An 8373-nucleotide genomic window follows, 5' to 3' on the forward strand; every position below is an offset into this window, starting at 1 on the left:
AATCATCCTGGCACACTCAGTCCAGCAGGTTGGGAGCTCTCAGGAGCTTCAGACTCTCTGTTCCCCTGGTGGCCAACACAACCCTGAGGCCCCCCACTGTGATGTGCAGTCTGCCACTCCTTTCTCCTGGCAGGTACTGGTTCTGCTCACCCACTGCCCCAGCCACCATGCCAGGCCAGGTGGAGGGTGGCCCCACCTTCAGCAGATACAGGGGCTTAGCACAGAGGCTCCTCCCTGCATGCCTGGCTCACTGGACCTGTCAGTGAAGGTGGGCATTACAGCTGGGAAGGCAGGAAACCCTCCCAGCTGAGCTCTTTCTGCCCAGCAGGTGCTGGTTCCACTCGCCTGTGACCCACGCCACTGCTGCAGGTGCACGGCAGCTCCAGAGAGGGCGTCTCCTACACAAAGTTATTATCCCATAGGAAACACTAAAAAAATGAAATGGCAATAGTCCGAACAAAATAACAACAAAAAATGGCAGCAAGAGGACATAGTGAAATGGACATCACCAATCTTAGTGATAAAGATTTCAAAATAAAGGCCATAAACCTGCTCACAGAGCTAAAGAAAATACTCAAGATCTCAGGGAGGATTTCGTCAAAGAGACAGAAACTTTGAAAAATACAGTATCTGAAATGAAACATACAATTGAGGGATTTAAAAGTAGATGAGATGAGGTAGACGAGACAGTAAATGATACAGAAATTAGAGAACAGAAAAACAAAGAAGTGGAGGCACAGAAAGAAAAAGGATCTCTAGCAATGAAAGAATAATGAGAGAGCTGTGTGACCAATCCAAACAGAACAATATTCACATTATAGGGATACAGAAGAAGAAGAGAAAACAGTACAAAAAATCTCTTTGAGGTAATAATTGCTGAAAACTTCCCAAATCTGGGGAAGGAAATAGTCTCTCAGGTCATGGAAGTGCAGAGATTTCCCAACACCAGGAATCCTAGGAAGACAACACCAAGACATAATTATTAAAATGGCCAAGATCAAGGACAAGGAGAGAGTGTGGAAAGCAGCCAGAGAGAAAAAAAGATCACTTATAAAGGAAACCCCATCAGGCTATCAGCAGACTTCTCAGCAAAAACTTTTCAGGCCACGAGGGAGTGGCATGATACAGTCAATGCAATGGAACAGAAAGGCTGGCAACCAACAATACTATACCCGGAAAGATTATCATTTACATTTGAAGCAGAGGTTAAACCATTTACAGATAAGCAAAAGTTGAGGGAATACACCACCTTAAACCAACTCTAAAGTGGAACTTAAAGGGACTGCTCTAGATGGAAGTGCTCCTAAGGCTAAATAATTGACACCAGAGAAAATAAAACCATAGTAGAAGAAGACCAATTAATTACTAAGCAAATACAAAATTAAATCAGTTACCCACAAAGTCAGTCAAGGGATGCACAAAGAGTACAGAATATGATACCAAACATATAAAGAGTGGAGGAGGAGGAAGAAGAAGGGGAGGAAAAAAAAAACCCTTTAGATTGTGTTTGAATAGCATAATAAGTGAGTTAAGATAGACTGTTCATAGTAAGGAAGCTGCCTTTGAACCTTTGGTAACCACAAATCTACGCCTACAATGGCAGTACATACATATCTATCGATAATCACCTCAAAGTAAATGGTCTGAATGCACCAATCAAAAGACACAGAGACAGAATGGATTAAAAAAAACAAGACCCATCTATATACTGCCTTCAAGAGACTCACTTCAAACCCAAAGACATACACAAGACTAAAAATTAAAGGATGGAAAGAGATTGTTCATGCAAATAATAGGGAGAAAAATGCAGGAATAGCAGTACTTACATCAGACAAAATAAGATTTTAAAACAAGGTATCGAGACAAAGAAGGACATTGTAAAGCAGTGGCGGCAGCGGCGGCAGCGAGTGGGTCTCTGTAGCCTAGAAAAATTGTGCAAAAATGTCTCTGTACCCGTCTCTTGAAGACCTGAAGGTAGATAAAGTAATTCAGGCTCAAACTGCCTTTTCTGCAAACCCTGCCAACCCAGCAATTCTGTCAGAAGCTTCTGCTCCCATCTCTCAAGATGGAAGTCTCTATCCTAAATTGTATCCAGAGCTTTCTCAGTACATGGGCCTCAGCTTAAATGAAGAAGAAATACATGCAAATATGGCCATGGTCCCTGGAACACAAGTTCAAGGGCTGGTAGCAAGACCTTCTAGTATGAACTATATGGTGGCTTCTGTAACTGGTAATGATGTTGGAATTCGTAGAGCAGAAATTAAGTAAGGGATTCGTGAAGTCATTTTGTGTAAGGATCAAGATGGAAAGATTGGGCTTAGGCTCAAATCAATAGATAATGGTATATTTGTTCAGCTCGTCCAGGCAAATTCTCCAGCCTCGTTGGTTGGTCTGAGATTCGGGGACCAGGTACTCCAGATCAATGGGGAAAACTGTGCCGGCTGGAGTTCTGATAAAGCACACAGGGTGCTCAAGCAGGCTTTTGGAGAGAAGATCACTATGACAATTCGTGACAGGCTCCTTGAATGGACAATTACCATGCATAAAGAAATTACTGGCCATTTTGGCTTTATCTTTAAAAATGGAAAAATAGCATCCATAGTGAAAGATAGTTCTGCAGCTAGAAATGGTCTTCTTACAGAACATAACATCTGTGAAATCAATGGACAGAATGTCATTGGATTGAAGGACTCTCAAATTGCAGACATACTGTCAACATCTGGAACTGTAGTTACTATTACAATCATGCCTGCTTTTATCTTTGAACATATTATTAAACAGATGGCACCAAGTATTATGAAAAACCTGATGGATCACACCATTCCTGAGGTTTAAAAAGTCAAGGCACAGTGGAAACATGGTTGAACTTCTCCAGTTACTTCTTTGGCAACTTACCTTTATATTCTGCACATGAAGCTTTCTAGGAGCCAGAGAGCATATGCTGCATGAGGACCTTTCTGTCTTACATTATGGCTGGGAATCTTACTGTTTGATCTAAATCTTGTTCAGACTTTAAGATAGTTGTAGCCTTATCCTGGTTTTACAGATGTGAAACTTTGTGAAAAGATTTGCTTTCATGGTTTTGTAGTTTCTTTACTGGGAGCCTGTTGCTTTTACAAGCCATTATGGTTAGGATGACTGATAGGAGATTAGCTTTGTGTTAGACCAGTCACCTTTATCCTAGATACCAAGTAGGTTCTTCATATTACTTTAATTCCATGGTATATTTACATTTTTACTGCATTACTATAGTACATTTAGAATGATTCTTTTGACTTTTTTTTTTTTTTTTAGTTTTGTGTGTGTGTAAAACACCAATCAAGTAACACTGGTTTCATTCCATTTAAGCATTATACAGTGTATGTAGGTTGCAGGAGATTGTTATCATTGAAATCATTAAATTTTAACTACCTTCCTTAATATGTTTGAACTGTCGCCTTAACTATGTTAAGCATCTAGAATAAAAGCCAAAATATATTGCTGCCTTTCTAAAACCCAAAATGCAGTTCTGTATTAAACTGAAATGTACTACTAGCCCAGAACAATTTCATGGTACATACCAAGCTATAGTATAGCTGCTTTGTTGCATTTGATATTTTCTAGTCATTGTATAATGGAAACTTCTTCTAAAAGTTATCAGTATCACTTTCTGAGAAATGAATCACTATGTATTTAATGTAAAAATTCCTAGACTAAATAGGATAAGCTTTTGACTCCCTTTTTTCACTTGTAGGTCAAGTGGGGTAATAATCTCATTTGGCTTTTAACTCTTAACATTATGTAACCTAGCTAATTTGAGATGGTGTTAAAATGTTTTCCTGGTGATTTGTTCCATTTCTTGACTCCTCCTTGCAAACAAAATGGCAGTGACATTTTATCCTGATTTTTTTTGTTGTATGCCTCTGCTATTTTAATTAAATATGTATAAATAAATTTAAAAAAAAGAAGGACATTGCATAATGATAAAGGAGTCAGTCTAACAATAAGACGTAAGCATTATAAATATCAATGTACCCAACATAGGAGCACCTAATTATGTAAAACAAGTACTAACAGAATTAAAGGGGGAAATAGAATGCAATGCATACATTTTAGGAGATTTCAACACACCACTCACTCCAAAGGACAGATCAACCAGACAGAAAATAAGGAGACAGAGGCACTGAACAACACATTACAACAGATGGACCTAACAGACATCTACAGAACACTCCACTCAAAATCATCAGGATACACATTCTTCTCAAGTGTACATGGAAATTTTCCAGAACAAATCACATACTAGGCCACAAAAAGAGCCTCAGCAAATTCAAAAAGATTGAAATTGTGCCATCCATCTTCTCAGACCACAAAGGTATGAAACTAGAAAAGTATGCAAAGAAAAGAAGTCCACAAACACATGGAGGCTTAACAACATGCTCCTAAATAATCAATGGATCAATGACCAAAATTAAAACAGAGATAAAGCAATATATGGAGACAAGTGAAAACAACTCAACAGACCAAAACCTGTGGGACAAAGTGAAGGCAATTCTAAGAGGAAAATATTTACCAATACATGCTTACCTCAAAGAAAAAGAACAATCCCAAACGAATAGTCTAAACTCACAATAAAAGAAAAAGAAGAAATGAGGCCCAAAGTCAGCAGAAGGAGGGACGTAATAAAGATCAGAGCAGAAATAAATAAAATTGAGAAGAATGAAACAGTGGAAAGAACCAATGAAACCAAGAGCTGATTCTTTGAGAAAATAAACACAATAGATAAACCCCTAGCCAGACTTATCAAGAAAAAAAAGAGAGTGTATATACATAAACAGAATCAGAAATAAGAAAGGACAAATCACTATAGACACTGCAGAAATACAAAGAATTATTAGAGAATACTATGAAAAATCATATGCCAACAAACTGGATAACCTAGAAGAAATGGACAACTGTCTAGAAAAGTACAACTTCCCAGGACTGACCCAGGAAGAAACAGAAAATCTGAACAGACCAATTACCATCAATGAAATTGAACTGGTAATCAAAAAACTACCTAAGAACAAAATCCCTTACACAGATGGCTTCACTGCTGATTTTTATCAAACATTTTAAGAAGACCTAGTACCCATCCTCCTTAAAGTGTCCAAAAAGTAGAAGAGGAGGGAATACTTCCAAACTCATTCTTTCTATGAGACCAGCATCACTCTAATACCAAAACCAGACAAAGACACCACAAAAAAATATTAAAGACCAATATCCCTGATGAACACAGATGCAAAAATACTGAACAAAATATTAGCAAACTGAATTGAAAAATATGTCAAAAAGATCATCTGTCATGACCAAATGGGATTTATTCTAGGGATGCAGGGATGGTACAATATTCGAAATCCCTCAACATCGTACACCACATCAACAAAAAGGACAAAAATCACATGGTCATCTCCATAGATGCTGAAAAAATATTTGACAAAGTTCAACATCCATTCATGACAAAAACTCTCAACAAAATGGGTATAGAGGGTAAAAAGGCCTCCACATAATAAAGGCCATATATGACAAACCTGCAGTCAACATCATGCTTAACAGTGAAAAGCTGAAAGTTGTCCTCTAAGATCAGGAGCAAGACAAGGGTGCCCACTCTCCCCACTTTTATTCACCATAGTACTGGAGGTCCTCGCCATGACAATCAGATAACACAAAGAAATAAAAGGCATCCAGATTGGTAAGGAAGAAGACAAACTGTCACAGTTTGCAGACAACATGGTATTATACATAAAAACCCCTAACGAATCCACCCCAAAACTACTAGAACTAATAGCTGAATTCAGCAAAGTTGCAGGATACAAAATTAATACACAGAAATCTGTTGTGTTTCCTATATACTAACAATGAACTAGCAGAAAGAGAAATCAGGAAAATAATTCCATTCACAATTGCATCAAAAAGAATATACTACCTAGGAATAAACTAACCAAGGAGGTGAAACAGACCTATTGAAAACTGCAAGACATTCATGAGAGAAAGTAAAGAAGACACCAATAAATGGAAATACATCCCATGCTCATGGGATAGGAAGAATTAAGATTGTCAAAATGGCCATCCTGCCTAAAGCAATCTGCAGTTTCAGTGCAATCCCTATCGAAATACCAATAGCATTCTTCAACGAACCAGAACAAACAGTTCTAAAATTCACATGGAAGCACAAAAGACCCCAATAGCCAAAGCAATCCTGAGGAGGAAGAATAAAGCTTGGGGGGTTATGCCCTCCCCCCAATTTCAAGCTCTACTACAAAGCCACAGTAATCAAGACAATTTGGTACTAGCACAAGAACAGACCCATAGACAAATGGAACAGAATAGAGCCCAGATATAAACCTGCACATATATGGCCAATTAATATGCAATAATAGAGTCATGGACATACAATGGGGAAAAGACAGCATCTTCAACACCTGATGTTGGAAAAATTGGATAGCTCCGTGTAAGGGAATGAAACTGGATTACTGTCTAACTCCATATACAAAAGTAAACTCAAAATGGATCAAAGACCTGAATGTAAGTCATGAAACCATAACACTCATAGAAGAAAACATAGACAAATATCTCCTGAATATAAACATGAGCAACTTTTTCCTGAACACATCTCTTAGTGCTAAAGAAACAAAATAAAAAATGAACAAATGGGACTACATCAAAGTAAAAAGCTACTGTACGGCAAAAGATACCATCCACAGAACAAAAAGGCATCCTACAATATGGGAGAATATATTCATGAATGACTCATCTGATAAGGGCTTAACATTCAAAAAATAAAAAGAACTCACATGCCTCAAACACCCCCCTAAAAAAAATCCCAATTAAAAAATGGGCAGAGGATCTGAATAGACACTTCTCCAAATAAGAAATTTGAATGGCCAGCAGGCACATGAAAAGATGCTCCACATCACAAATCATCAGGGAAATGCAAATTAAACCACAATAAGATATCACCTCATACCAGTTAGGATGGCCAACATCCAACAGACAAGAAACAACAAATGCTGGCAAGGATGCGGAGAAAGGGCAACCCTCCTATACTGCTGGTGGGAATGTAAATTAGTTCATTTATTGTGGAAAGCAACATGGAGTTTCCTCAAAAAAAACTAAAAATAGAAATACCATTTGACCCAGGTATTCCACTCCTGGGAATTTACTCGAAGAAAGCAAGATCCCTAATTCCAAAAGACATATGCACCCCTGTGTTTATCACAGCACTATTTACAATAGCCAAGATATGGAGGCAACCTAAGTGTCCATCAATGGATGAATGGATAAAGAAGATGTGGTATATGTACAAAATGGAATGTTATTCAGCCATAAAAAGAAAAGACAGCCTACCATTTGCAACAACATGGATGGAGCTAGAGGGTATTATGCTCTGCAAAACAAACCAGGTGGAGAAAGACAAGTACCAAATGATTTCACTCATTTGTGGAGTATAAAAACAAAGCAAAACAGAAGAAACAAATCAGCAGCAGACTCATAGACTTCAAGAAGGGATTAGTGGTTACCAAAGGAAAGGGGTTGGGAAAGGTGGGTGGGGAGGGTGGGAAAAGGGGATTAAGGCCATTATAATTAGCACTCACAGTATAGGTAGGTCACAGGGAAGTCGTACAGCACGGATGAGACAAGTAATGACTCTATAACATCTTACTACACTGATAGACAGTGACTGCAATAGGGGGTGGTGTTGAGGACTATGGATGAATGTTGAAACCACAATGTTGTTCATGTGAAATCTTCATAAGATTGTATATCAATGATACTTTTTTTAAAAAAGCCAAAATCAGGGGGCGGAGCCAGGATGGCGGCGTGAGTAGAGCAGTGGAAATCTCCTCCCAAAAACACATAGAGCTATGAAAATATACCAAAGAAAAATCTTCCTAAAATAGAGACCACAGGACACAGGACAACATCCAGACCACATCCACACCTGCAAGAACCCAGCGCCTTGCGAAGGGGGTAAGATACAAGCCCCGGCCCGGCGGGACCCGAGCGCCCCTCCCCCCGGCTCCCGGCGGGTGGAAAGAAACCGGAGCGGTTTTTTTTTTGGCAAGTGCTTTTTGGAAGCCTTAAAGGGACGGGCCCCCGTTGCTAGGGAGGCAGGGTGGCGGGACCGGTGAGCAGGTGCCTGGGACCGGCACCTGAGGACAAAGAATATCCCGCGTTTCTCCCTGCGGGACCGGCGGGCGGGTGCCTGAGACCGGCGCTTGAGGACGGAGGAAATCGCGCATTTTTCCCCCTTTTTTTTTTCTCTTTTTGGCGAGCGCTTTTTGGAAGCCTTAAAGGGACAGGGACCCCGGTGCTAGGGAGGCAGGGTGGCGGGACTGGTGAGCGGGTGCCTGG

General features: G+C 39.6%; 1 pseudogene; it reads left to right on the forward strand.

Annotated features, from left to right (window-relative positions):
• The first annotated feature begins 312 nt into the window (after window positions 1–312).
• On the forward strand, window positions 313–7541 carry LOC140847242 (syntenin-1 pseudogene; annotated as a pseudogene).
• The last annotated feature ends 832 nt before the right edge of the window (window positions 7542–8373 follow it).

The sequence above is a fragment of the Manis javanica genome, chromosome 18, assembly GCF_040802235.1.
Source record: "Manis javanica isolate MJ-LG chromosome 18, MJ_LKY, whole genome shotgun sequence".
NCBI classification, from domain to species: domain Eukaryota; kingdom Metazoa; phylum Chordata; class Mammalia; order Pholidota; family Manidae; genus Manis; species Manis javanica.